Genomic DNA, 12,711 nt, shown 5'->3' with positions numbered 1-12,711 from the left:
GTGCTGAGTCCTAAGACTGGAAGGATATATGCTTAATTGCTAATGGTTGTTTCATTTAGCGGAGCTGATTACAGGTGATCTTAATTTTCTTCTTTATACTTTCATGATTATTTGATGATAAATACGTATTATTACAAAATTTTAAAAATTAATTATTTAAGAAGGAAAAATAACCTATTCCAAGAGGTCAGGCAGTGAGAGGTGAAAGCTGGGCCCCCTGGTCCCGGCAGCTGGGCGCCATGGAAGCACCTGGGGAGGGGGTTGGAGCTGGGGACAGCCGGTCCAACACTGATGTGGAGTCTGTCTGCACCTGCGACGGCTAAGGAAGTGCACCCCTCCGCCCCGCCCCCTCCCTGCAGGCCTGCTCTCTGCCATTCACCCTCTGGAATTAGCTTGCAGAGACCATTTTAGGAAGCCCGTGGGCGGCTGGAAGCAGCTTGTGAGCAGAGCTGGAACCGGCTGAGAGCTGCAGAGAGCGAGTGCCCAGAGGAAGACAGGCAGAAAATAAGGGGAAGCCAGCACCTTTTTCCCATTTTTCTTTTTGGTTTGATTTTTCAAAAACAGTTCTCCAGAATATCCTCACTTTGGCCCAAATGTTTCTTCTTCTGCCTTCCTTCCTCCAGGTCTCCATAGAGGGGCTGAATCTAAACTTGCTATAAAGCCAGGACCAGGGGTCTCGTCTCGACACTTCCACTAACTCACTGTGCAGCTTTGCTCAGTCGCTCACCCTCTCTGGGCCTCAGTTTCCAATTTCTGTCACACTGGTCTGGAATGGACTAAAAGTTCTTTGAGGCTCCATGCTTCTGGGATTCCATCTTAGGAACAAGACAGCTGAACTAGATGTCTCCCAGGCCTCTGTACAGCTCTGACATTCTGAGATTTGTGCTTCAAGATCTTCGAGAGTCTAAAATACACTGGCAAGAGCCTCTGGTTTTTGCAGCTGTGGTTCTGGAATGCTGTGGTATTACACTGTGAATATTCCAGTCGAAGTTCTAGCTGAGTGGCTGCTTATTGTTTAAGACTACCTAGCTCAGCCCTGTCTTTGCCAGGGGAATGGGGTTCTCTTTGCCAGTCTGGCCATGGAGGCCTACATCCTGGGTCCCCACAAGTGAAGTTCAGACCCCAGGTAGCCCCCCGAAGTAGACATGAAAATAATAGCCCACCAATATGGTGCATTCACCAAATGCCAGTTTGCAATGGGTGAGTGGCCATTTGCCCATGGAGCCCCCGCCCTGGGGCGACAGCAACAGTCTCTGTTTACTGAACATCTAGGATATTCCAGCCTGGGGGCTGCAGAGATCATGGGAGTCAAGGGTTGGCACTATGTTATACCCATTTTCCAGATGAGAAAGCTGAAGCTCAGCGAGGTCCAGTGACTTGCCCAGGTCACACAGCCAGAAGGTGGGAAAGCTGAGACCTGACCCAGATCAGCTGACCCCAGGGCGCTGCTGAACTACTGTGTTGCCTCTGGGCAGCCCCTGGCCGGGCAGACCTCCAATGGGCAGGGCAGGCCATGGCTTCCAGATGATGAGGACTCCCAGGGCAAGGAGGCTGATCCAGGGCACCCACCCGGCCAGCCTACCTTCCCCAGCCAGGGTGGCCATGCTGGAGGTGGAGTTGGTTCGCAAGTAGGCAGGGCCTGTGTTTGTGCCCGCGTGCACGTGGGTGTCGTCTGTGTGGCTCCGGGAGGGTGTGTATCTGTGTCTCCACGTGGGCGTCTCTGCACGACGCGCACGCGTCTGATGTGTGTGAGCGCTCGGATGTGGGTGCTGGTTGTGTCTGCCTGTGTGTGTGTGCCGTGTCTCTCCTGGAGCGTGTGAGAGAGACAGAGTGTGATCCATGGAGCCTGTGGAGGGGAGCTGGGTGGGGACAGTTCTCTGCATGCTCCCTGCTGCCCTCCTTTGGAGCTTCATGGCCTTGGGTCCCTGAAAAGCCTGACCCCATGGGTGTACTGACATTTCGCCAAGTTGAACCTGCAACCCCCAGCTCCCACACCTACCCAGTGGCCAGACCCACCACCCAGGACCATTGTGGGAACCTCTTGGGTCAGATGGGGGGCTCATAGCAGCCTTGGCCTTGGTCCTTGGAGGACAGGTGAAGGCCCTGCAGAAAAGCAGCTGGGTTGCAGCGCCCCTGCTCCTGAGCCCAGCTGTGGGTTGCAAACAACTCGCCTTCAAGCTGGGACTCCCCTTCCTCCATCCTGAATCAGGCCTGCGAAGGCCTGTGTCTGTCTTAGGGGGTGGACTGGGGAGAAAAACCCTAGAAAGGAGATTCGTGGTCTAAGAACTGGAAGGGAACCTCAGGCATTTAGTGAGGCTACTGTCCTAGCAGATGTGTGTTAGCCCCATCGGCTGCAGGTTTTACTTTCTTTTTCTTTTTTTTTTTTTTTGAGACGGAGTCTCGCTCTGTCACCCCCAGTGGCGCCATCTCAGCTCACTGCAAGCTCCGCTTCCCAGGTTCACGCCATTCTCCTGCCTCAGCCTCTGGAGTAGCTGGGACTACAGGCGACCGCCACCACGCCCAGCTTATTTCTTTTTTTTGTATTTTTAGTAGAGACGGGGTTTCACCGTGTTAGCCAGGATGGTCTCGATCTCCTGACTTCGTGATCTGCCCGCCTCGGCCTCCCAAAGTGCTGGGATTACAGGCTTGAGCCACCACGCCCGGCCAGGTTTTACTTTCAAATCTCTGGGAACAGAAAACTTACCTCTTAAAAAGAGCCCATTCCATTGTGGGCAGCTTTGATGGTAAGTTATACCTCACACTAAGGTTTTCCATCTGCCTCCTGTGGCTTCACCCTATGGGTCTCAGCTCTGTCCTCTGGGGGCCATGAGGCTCAACCTCGATCAGTCAAGCCGAGGCAGGGGCATCAGTCCAAACACTTGTGGGGACTCTCAGGCTGAGAGGTAGTTTCTGAGGCCAGGTGAAGTGCTGAGGACCCGCAAAGACACAGAGAGGCTGAGGTAGGGCCGTTTTGCTGGGGGCTGATCTCCTGGCTGGGTAGCTGAGAGCCCCCAGGTCCCACCAGGCCAAGGATGGGGGGAGGCAGCTGACACCCAGTGTCCCAAGGAAATCTGGGGATGGCTGCCCTGGCTGGGCCTGGGTCAGGGTCTCAGGGGCAACTCTGAGCCCTGGGGAGAGTTGGGAGCTACCTCCTGAAAAGAAGGGGTGCAGGCATGGTGAATGGATGAGGGCAGGGCTGCAGCTCCCCCCACAGCACAAGACTCCGCTGGGATGAAGCATGGCGTAAACTAAGAGCTTGGCATACGGGTGCAGGGTGTGGACAAGAACTGTTAGGATGCTGTTCATCCACCTTCCCGCTCGTTCTCCTCTGTGTCAGGCCCAGGCCTGAGGATGGTGACCTGGAAATGAAGCCCCCCTCACCTTCCTGACCCCCACTCCTTTCCCAGAGGACTGGGCAGGTGGGAGAGACAGACTCAGCTCTGGATGTGTCACCATAACTCAGCACGTGCCCAGAACAGTCCCAGCCCCAGAGGCACCGCAGAGGGGGCTGCAGGTATCTTTGGCTCAGTGCCCTGCTCCTGGAGGTGAGGAATCTGCCACACTCTACCCTTCTGGGCCTGGGGGCCATAGTTTTACATGGGCATGGAGGCAGAGCCAATGCCTCTGTTTTACAGAGGAGATGCCCATTTTACAGATGGAGAAACTGGGGCTCACAGAGTTTCAGTGACTTCCTTATTATCCTTATCATGGGCAAGGCTGGGATCTGCCACATCCCAGAATCCAGGTGTCTCCTCTACCAGCCAAAAGGCCAACAGCAGGGTAGTGTGTGCTTAGAGGACCATACTTATGGTTCAGGAAGACCTTGGACCCGGTTCCAGCAGCTCTTTCCATGTGTTGCCGGGGACCCAGCTGTTTATATGGCCTCACTTGGTCTCAATTTCCTCACCTGTAACATTGGATAAGGAGGCTTCTTCTATGCTCCTGGCCCTCCCCGGCAAGCACATGAGCCCCACCACCCGCCCCGCCCAATCCCTGCTTCTGGCATTGGCTGGCCTCTGACACACACTCAGAAATGAGTGAGTGTGAGCAGGGCAGGGTGGCATCCTAACTACATCCAGGTAGGTCCCCTCTCCTACCAGGTGATGGACAGAGTCCTGTGGGTTAGAACAGCTTCCTTCAGCCACAGAAAGAATATAGTAAAGTTGAAAAGTTGCAATCCGCTGGCTTGCAAATGTGGTTTGGGTTGCCTTGCACAGTGTGTGTGTGTGCTTTTTTTTAAATCTGAATTTCTTTGCCAACATTTAAAAATAGAGACATTTCACATAAAAGTCCAGATTTCCGGCTTCTCTTGAAAAACTGGAAGCTCTGACAAGTCTGCCTTGAATTGGCTGCCCTGGGCCAGAGCTGGGGAGCCGAGGCACGCTCTCCCACACTCCTCACGTGGGCCTCTACTCATCCATGTGGCCTGCCTGTTTTTGCCCCTCCTTGGTGCAAGAGTCAGGCTCTGGAGTCAGGCTGACCCCGGTTAGTCCAAGCGTGTGACTCAATCGCAGTGTGACCACTAGGAAGTTCCTGTTTTCCCACTGATAGAACAGGGATTCCCATAGCACCTGCTTCACAGGGACGCTGCAAGGCTGAGAAGAATGAATGTAAAGCTACTACGCCCATTTAACACAGCGCATGGCCCACAGTGAGTGTCAGCAAGGTCTTGTTCACCACCATTTTCTCATTCTCTCCCGACAGGGGCTGAAGCAGCAGCAACGATGCCCTCCCCACCCCCGCTCTGGCCCCGCCCTAGAGCTCTCCCTGGGCTGCACATGCGCTCATGTGGCAGTGGCAATCCTGTCTGGATAACGCATCCAAAACAACAGCTCAATAGCCACTAAGCACTGCAATGCCATCACAGAGGCCACAGCGCCGTCTGGGCTGCTGGGCAGTGAGTTCAAGCTCTTTTCCTTGCTGCTGAGCAGGAAACGATGCACCACGTGACCTTGGACAAGTTCTTTCCCTCGTTTCACCAACTGTAGCATGAGACTGTGGTCTCTAAAGCCCCTTTCAGCTTTGACATCTTAGGAGTTTTATAGGTGGGCAGGCAATGAAGTCCAAAGCATCACAATGCAGGGGTGAATCAGGATTCTTTAGCAAAAACCTGTCATAAAGGGGCTCAAATTAAAAGGTACTGTATGGGCTCATGTAGGAGGAAGCCCAAGGATTGTGGGATGCAGGCGAGGCTGGATCCAGGTGCTCCAGATATTTTTCTTGGCTTCTCTTGCTCTTGTCTCTCAGCTCAGCTTCCTTCTGTGTTGGGCTCACCCTCATTTCAGGTACAAGGGCTTTCTGTGATAGGGATGATGACCCCAGTAGGTCTAACTGAGAGTCCTCTAGAGCCACAGCTCTAAAAGCAAGTGGGGTCCTTTTGTGCCTTCTTGAAGAAGCATCCCAGGGAAGATGCCAGTTGGCCTAGCTAGAGTTGTGTGTCTGTCCCAGTGAGTGGAAGGACAGGGTGAGGTACTGTGATTGGCACTACCACCAAAGATGACAGGGAGCAGAAAACGTCGTCCTGAAAGCAAAGGAGACCTGACATTAGAAGAGAGGTGAACAGAAATGGGCTATGACATCTAAAACAACAGCAACCGCCAGCTATTCGAGGGGCCTTTAGTTCAAGGACAGAGAGGAGGGGGGAGTCTTCCAATCAATGACCTATTTATGTAAATGACCTTCCAAGTATGGACATGCAGAATCTTAAGCAGATGATTCTAGTCCCTGAGAAGCAACAAGAAAAGCATTCTGCTCCACTAGACTCAGACACCCGGAGTCAGCCACGTGTGTGGTTCTTCTGACTGCAAATGCCAGGAGGGGTCAGGAAGGTTTGTGAGAGGCCCTTGGTGTCTGAGGAGGGGACGAGGATGGAGGCGTGAGGCAGCGTGCTAGGACTCAAGAGGAGAGGAAAAATCGAAAACAGATGTGAGGCATGAAAGGTGGCAGTGGGGCTGGAGGAGGTGGGGCTGGAGGAGGTGGGGCTGAGGAAACATGATTTTGACTATGGTAAAATACAAAATAAACAAAGAGGCCGGGCGCGGTGGCTCAAGCCTGTAATCCCAGCACTTTGGGAGGCCGAGACGGGCGGATCACGAGGTCGAGAGATCGAGACCATCCTGGCTAACATGGTGAAACCCCGTCTCTACTAAAAATACAAAAAGAAACTAGCCGGGCAAGGTGGCAGGCGCCTGTAGTCCCAGCTACTCGGGAGGCTGAGGCAGGAGAATGGCGTGAACCCGGGAGGCGGAGCTTGCAGTGAGCCGAGATTGTGCCATTGCACTCCAGTCTGGGCGACAGAGCGAGACTCCGCCTCAAAAAAAAAACAAAAAAAAAAACAAAGAATAACACTAGGAAAAACTGGAACACAATGCAGATTAATTACATTTCATCTCAAGATAAGAATGGACTTTTAAGCATTAAAGCAATGGGAAAAAAATCAAAAAGAAAAATCTCGACATATGTAACATAAAAAATAAAGCATACATTTCAAAATCAAAACATTAAAAAAGCAAATGGCAAACTGGGGGAAATATTTATCATACTAATATATTTGCAATACGATAAATACAGTGTCAAAAACATGTGAGGACACTAACAGAAGAAGGGACAAAGGACATAGATAGACCCTTTCCAAAAGGGAAATGAACAATGGTGTTGTCTTCCTCACTCAAGCGGACCACAGAGAGCTCCTCTAACTAGCCCTGTCCCACTGCTGCTTTCAGGCTGCTGTACTCCGAGTGAGGTGTCTCGCTTATTGACCCACAGGGTGGGCAGCTGAGGCGAGGCCTATCCAGAGGGCGGCCGGCCGCTGAGTCAGCCCCTCAGGGGCTTCGCTTTCACAGCATCTTTTTTTTGTTTTGTTTTTTAATTAAAAAAAAATTTTTTTTTTCTAGAGAAGGGATCTCACCGTGTTGCCCAGGCTGGTCTCAAACTCCTGGGCTCAAGCGATCCTTCCACCTCGGCCTCCCGAAGTGCTGGGATTACACGTATAAGCCACCATACCCGTATGTAGCATCTCTTTCTAAAGCAAATGCCTTTTGCAAAAATCAACAGCAGCTGTGGTAGGACAGGGATGGGTGAGAGGAGGCGGCCTTTGCTCGGGCATTCCACCCTGAGTGGCCCCTCACTGGCCCTCGTTGTTCCCAAGCAGGGCAGAGGCAGGCTCCTTCCAGATCGGAAGCAACCCCACCCGCAGTTACCACCTTGCTCTGGGCCAGGTCAGTCCGGTGTCCCCAGAGGCCCAGACACAGACACAAAGGGTCTGGGTGGAAAACTCAGCAAGCTCTCATGACCCCAGAGGCCAGTGGGGCCTGCCTGCCACCCTTGTTACTGATACTGCCAGTCACCAGGCTGCAGCCTGGGATCCACTGATGATGACCTTGGATTAAGTAGCCGTCTTTGTTGAGGAGCGCTGCATGGTGGTAGGGGCAGGGTGGGACTCACAGGCTTGGGCTCCAACACCAGCCGGGCTCAGCAGCCTCTGCTTTCCAGAAAGTCCCTTCACCTTGCGGGGCCTTGCCTTCCTTCTTCCTTGTCTGGACAAGGCGGAAGGATGAGGCCTTCCCTGGAGAGCTGGTGCTCTAGACTGAGGAAGGCAAGGGCCTGACACAGTGCCCGGCAGCCAGGAGGGAAGCCCCCAACACACTCCGGCTCTTAGTAATTGCCTCTACATCCAGGAACTTCCGCGGCAGAAGTGGGTGTATGAATGATTCCAACCAAGAACCATTAGTACCAAGAGAGAATTCACATGCCCTCAACTCCTGTTTTTTGGGGTTTTCTTTTGAGACAGGGTCTTGCTTTTTCACCCAGGCTGGAGAGCAGTGGCATGATCATAGTTCACACAGCCTCAACCTCCTGGGCTCAAACAATTCTCCTGCCTCAGCCTCCTGAGTAGCTGGGACTACAGGTGTGTGCCACCATGCCTGGCTAATTTTACGATTTTTTGTAGAGATGGTGTTTCGCCATGTTGCCCAGGCTGGTCTCGAACTCCTGAGCTCAAGCAAGCTGCCCGCCTTAACCTCCCAACGTGCTGGGATTACAGGTGTGAGCCATGGCGGCTGGCCCTCAATTCCCTTTTAGTCGTATGGACACCGGAACAGTAAGAGGGACTCTCCTCACTGCCCACCAGCAGCAGGAACATCCACACAGGCACTGGTGGAGCGACCACAGTCTAGCAGGGGCCCTGACCCACCCACTGCCTCTCAGCAGAGCCACTTCAAGTCCTCCACTGCCACCCAGCACCCGGAACACCCGTGACAGCCCTCCCAATTCTTCATCATTGCCCCACCTCCCCAAAAGTACCATGGGCATCTGAGAATAGGAAGGCTCAACGTACCCCATGATAGGACAGTCAAGAGGCAACTCCTGTTGGGGGAGCGGGCCCAACAAGTTGGCATTCTGCCCAGATCTGTGGCCTTGAAGAAGTGGAGGCTATCAGGCTAGAAGAGACCTTCAAAGACATCCTGTCCATTCCTTTTTTGAATCATGGTACAGCACAGCCTGCACCCCTGACACCACTGTGACCTGAGACACTATTACCTCTCCCTGGGATTGTCACACTAGCTCCTTAGTGGTCCTTCTATTTCCACCCTTACCCCCTGCAGTCTATATCCGACACAGCAGCTTGGGATCCTGTTACAAACAGAAGTCAGCTGCCGGGTGTAGCTCATGCCTGTAGTCCCAGCTACTGAGGAGGCTGAGGTGGGTCACTTGACTCTGAGAGTTTGAGGCTGCAGGGTGCTGTGACAGCACCTGTGAATAGCCACTGCACCCAGCCTGGGCAACATAGTGAGACCCTGTCTCAAAAAAAAAAAAAAGAAAAGCAAAAAGATGGGTCAGCTCATGACACTTTTCTGCCTGAAACCCTCAAATGTGTCCCCATTTCGCTGTCTTACAACAGCCCATAGGCCCTGGACAACCCGGTCCCTCTGTAAGTTACTCTCTGGTTTCCTCTCCTACTATTCTCATCTTTGATCACCCCACTCCTGCCTACTGACCCTGACCCCCTGATGCTCCTGCAATACACCAGACAGGCTCCTGCCCCAGGGTCTTTACCTTTGCTGCTTGTTCTACTGGAACACTCTCCAGACCCCTACATGGCTCACTTGCTCACCTTTAAATCTTTGCTCAAATGCCACTCCCTTTAAATTGCAGCATCTCGGCCAGGTGCGGTGGCTCACGCCTGTAATCCCAGCACTTTGGGAGGCCGAAGTGACTGGATCACGAGGTCAGGAGATCAAGACCATCCTGGCTAACATGGTGAAACCACATCTCTACTAAAAAATACAAAAAACTAGCTGGGCGTGATGGCGGGCGCCTGTAGTCCCAGCTACTTGGGAGGCTGAGGCAGAATGGTGTAAACCTGGGAGGCAGAGCTTGCCGTGAGCTGAGATCCGGCCACTGCACTCCAGCCCGGGCAACAGAGCAAGACTCCGTCTCAAAAAAAAAAAAAAAAAAAAAAATTAGCTGGGTGTGGTGGCGGGCGCCTGTAGTCCCAGCTACACAGGAGGCTGAGGCAGGAGAATGGCATGAAGTCAGGAGGTGGAGCTTTTAGTGAGCCGAGATCACGTCACTGCACTCCAGCCTGGGTGACAGAGCGAGACTCCGTCTCAAAAAAAAAAAAAAAATACAGCATCTCCCCTCACCCGGCCAGGACTCTCCATTCCCCTTCCCCCGCTCTATTTTGTTTCCCAAGGGCATTTCTCAGGATGGGCCCACTCTGCCATCTACTTAGCATGCTTACTCTGTGGCTCCCCCACGAGGATGTTAGCTCACTGGGCAGGGGCGTGGTCTCTGAGTGCCACAGGCATGGAGCTGACCTCAGCTGCCCTGTGGCTTCTCCCGAGCTCCCCACTCTACACCCTCAAGTATGTGAAGGCCTCCTCCTTAGGCCAGCCCTCCCACCTCTCTGTTCCTGGGTGAAGGTCCTACATTTTTCTCCAGCGCTCCTCACTGCAGGCAAGCTCTCCTGAAGATGTAACTCCATCTGTCATCCCTTAGAAGTGAGAGGCCAGACCTTAGCCAGGTGCACATTTTTGGAAGTGGACAGAGGGAAGAGGGGGAAATCAGCAGAGAGAAGCAGCAAGACAAAGATCCAAGGAAGAGGGACCTGTTGAGTTTCTTTCGGGCGGGGCACCTGACACTGGACAATGAACTGAGATGCCCATATTTTTTACCTCCTCCCACCAAGCAGCTGTCAGCCTGACAATGCTCAGGATTCCTGTTCTCCAGAGAAATCGAGGGAGCTGACACAGACCCAGGACACGTGATAGTAGGCCTGGTAGGCTGGGGGTGGGTGAGGCGGCGGTGGGGCAGGGGACAGGAGTAGCTGAGTGCCAGATGAATGCCTGTGCAACCTGCCCCCTAGCAGTGAGCAGCTGACATCATTTCCCGCTCAGCCCACCTCTCAGCAGGGAGGCCTGTCCGGGAGCCCAGGGTTGTGGGAGAATAAGCCAGTACCAGAGACCATGGATGCTCTGGAGATAGAAGGGTCTAGAAGGCTCTAACAGAAACAGACAAAGCCTGTCCAGGACAGATCCAGTGAATATGAGATGAAGAAGTGCCATCTACAGTCAGCGGGGGACTGAAAAAAAAAGCAGTGTCTGCAGAGCTGCAGGACCACACGGGCTCCCGGGATTACAGGGGAGCTCAGGTAAGCCTCCCCATGAAAGCAGTATGGTTCCGCTTTCAATCTGGCGGACGTGACTCAGTGCTGGCCTTGACGGTGGCATTCACTCTGCATTTTCAGCCCCCAGGTCAGCAGGGGACAGCATCTCAGTCAAGCCAAAGTCTGATTAGTTGGAGACACCAGCATGTCCCAGTGCGCTGGGAATATTAAGTAATATTTACAAGGGTATGATGGTGGGGAGATAATTACCAATGGTAGGAGGAAGTCAACAGTGGGGAACTCCTCCACTGCTCAAGTGGTGAGAAATTCGATGGGAAAGAGGCTCACAACAGGGAGGGTTTGTCATGTGGACAGGGGAAGGGGGTTAGAAAGTCGCCACCTCTGCTCATTCTGCTAATAGGATGAACCAGCCTTGCAAATAAGAGCTAGACCCCATGAGGCCTGCATTTGGGAGGGTTTTTAAATCAGGCCAGGTCCTGCCAATAGCTTCACATGTAGAGGTGTCAGAGCTGCAAGGGAGCTTGGAGATCGGCAGTGCCACTGGTTCTGTTCCCAAAGCATCCGCCTTCCAAAAATACTGCAAGTATTAAGTAATAATTAATCTGTTTTCACATTTTTTATTCATCAAAGACACACAGAGGACTGCCCGTTGGGATGAGCAGGAGACCTACAGTGGACGTCACTGCAGCCCCAAACAAAAGAGACCTATTTTTTTTTTTTTTGTCAGTCCGGTCATATTATCCTGTATAAATGTAGTTTCTGTTTTTAAAACATTTAAAATAACACAAGGGTCAACTTTTAAATACCTATGGGAGCCCACAGATTCTCTATCAGAAACCTAAATCCAAGCCTTTTTTTTTTTGAGATGGAGTCTCACTCTGTGGCCAGGCTGGAGTGCAGTGGCAAGATCTCAGCTCACTGCAACCTCCACCTCCCGGGTTCATGCGATTCTCCTGCCTCAGCCTCCTGAGTAGCTGGGACTACAGGCGCACGCCACCACACCCAGCTAATTTTTGTATTTTTAGTAGAGACGGGGTTTCACCATGTTGGCCAGGATTGTCTCAATCTCTTGACCTTGTGATCCGCCCGCCTCAGCCTTCCAAATTGCTGGGATTACAGGCGTGAGCCACCATGCCCGGCCCCAAGCCAACTCTTATTTCGTGCAAGGAGCCGAGGCTCAGAGAACATAAGCAGCCTGCTCACGATCACATAGCTGGATGGCAGCAGGGCCAAGGCTGGGAGCAGGGCGGAGGGGAAGGCTGCCCTGGACACGTGGGGCCAGCAAGGAAGGAAATCGGAGCTGTGAATGCAGCTGCAGAGTGGACTGTGGACACCAGAGGCAGAGGGCTGACTCTTGTTCTCAGTACTCACTGGCTGTGACCCTGGCAGTGATTTCAGCTGAGCCCATTTTCCTATCAGCAAAATGGGGATTATAAATCATGCTGCTATAAAGACACATGCACACGTATGTTTACTGCGGCACTATTCACAATAGCAAAGACTTGGAATCAACCCAAATGTCCATCTGTGACAGACTGGATTAAGAAAATGTGGCACATATACACCATGGAATACTATGCAGCCACAAAAAAGGATGAGTTTGCGTCCTTTGTAGGAACATGGATGCAGCTGGAAACCATCATTCTTAGCAAACTATCACAAGAACAGAAAACCAAACACCGCATGTTCTCACTCATAGGTGGGAACTGAACAATGAGATCACTTGGACTCGGGAAGGGGAACATCACACACCGGGGCCTATCATGGGGAGGGGGGAGGGGGGAGGGATTGCATTGGGAGTTATACCTGATATAAATGATGAATTGATGGGTGCTGACGAGTTGATGGGTGCAGCACACCAACATGGCACAAGTATACATATGTAACAAACCTGCACGTTATGCACATGTACCCTAGAACTTAAAGTATAATAAAATAAATAAATAAATAAAATTTAAAAAATAAAAAATGGGGATAATTGGAGTACTTACCACATATTGCTGAGGATTTCAGTGAAGTAACAGAACAGAGCCCTTGGTAAATAGTAGCTAGTTTTGTTTAACCTGTTGTGTGTGTGTGTGTGT

This window comes from Trachypithecus francoisi, unplaced genomic scaffold (assembly GCF_009764315.1).
Source record: "Trachypithecus francoisi isolate TF-2019V2 unplaced genomic scaffold, Tfra_2.0 Lachesis_group21, whole genome shotgun sequence".
In the NCBI taxonomy this organism is placed as follows: Eukaryota; Metazoa; Chordata; class Mammalia; order Primates; family Cercopithecidae; genus Trachypithecus; species Trachypithecus francoisi.
This window is presented reverse-complemented; position numbering follows the sequence as displayed.